This window comes from Bison bison, unplaced genomic scaffold, assembly GCF_000754665.1.
Source record: "Bison bison bison isolate TAMUID 2011002044 unplaced genomic scaffold, Bison_UMD1.0 scf7180017864077, whole genome shotgun sequence".
Lineage (NCBI taxonomy): Eukaryota > Metazoa > Chordata > Mammalia > Artiodactyla > Bovidae > Bison > Bison bison.
The window spans coordinates 1,836,197-1,837,231 of record NW_011494649.1 but is presented as its reverse complement, the minus strand read 5'-3'; positions in this window follow the sequence as shown (position 1 = coordinate 1,837,231).

Below are 1,035 nucleotides of genomic sequence, written 5' to 3'. Positions count from 1 at the left end.
GGCCAAAGTACTGGAGTTTCAGCTTTAGCATCATTCCTTCCAAAGAAATCCCAGGGCTGACCTCCTTCAGAATGGACTGGTTGGATCTCCTTGCAGTCCAAGGGACTCTCAAGAGTCTTCTCCAACACCACACTTCAAAAGCATCAATTCTTCGGCGCTCAGCCTTCTTCATAGTCCAACTCTCACATCCATACATGACCACAGGAAAAACCATAGCCTTGACTAGATGAAACTTTGTTGGCAAAGTAATGTCTCTGCTTTTGAATATGCTATCTAGGTTGGTCATAACTTTCCTTCCAAGGAGTAAGCGTCTTTTAATTTCATGGCTGCAGTCACCATCTGTAGTGATTTTGGAGCCCAGAAAAATAAAGTCTGACACTATTTCCACTGTTTCCCCATCTATTTCTCATGAAGTGGTGGGACCGGATGCCATGATCTTCGTTTTCTGAATGTTGAGCTTTAAGCCAACTTTTTCACTCTCCACTTTCACCTTCATCAAGAGGCTTTTGAGTTCTTCTTCACTTTCTGCCATAAGGTTGGTGTCATCTGCATATCTGAGGTTATTGATATTTCTCCCAGCAATCTTGATTTCAGCTTGTGCTTCTTCCAGTCCAGCGTTTCTCATGATGTACTCTGCATAGAAGTTAAATAAACAGGGTGACAATATACAGCCTTGACGAACTCCTTTTCCTATTTGGAACCAGTCTGTTGTTCCATGTCCAGTTCTAACTGTTGCTTCCTGACCTACATACAAATTTCTCAAGCGGCAGATCAGGTGGTCTGGTATTCCCATCTCTTTCAGAATTTTCCACAGTTTATTGTGATCCATACAGTCAAAGGCTTTGGCATAGTCAATAAAGCAGAAATAGATGTTTTTCTGGAACTCTCTTGCTTTTTCTATGATCCAGCGGATGTTGGCAATTTGATCTCTGGTTCCTCTACCTTTTCTAAAACCAGCTTGAACATCAGGAAGTTCACGGTTCACATATTGCTGAAGCCTGGCTTGGAGAATTTTGAGCATTACTTTACTAGCGT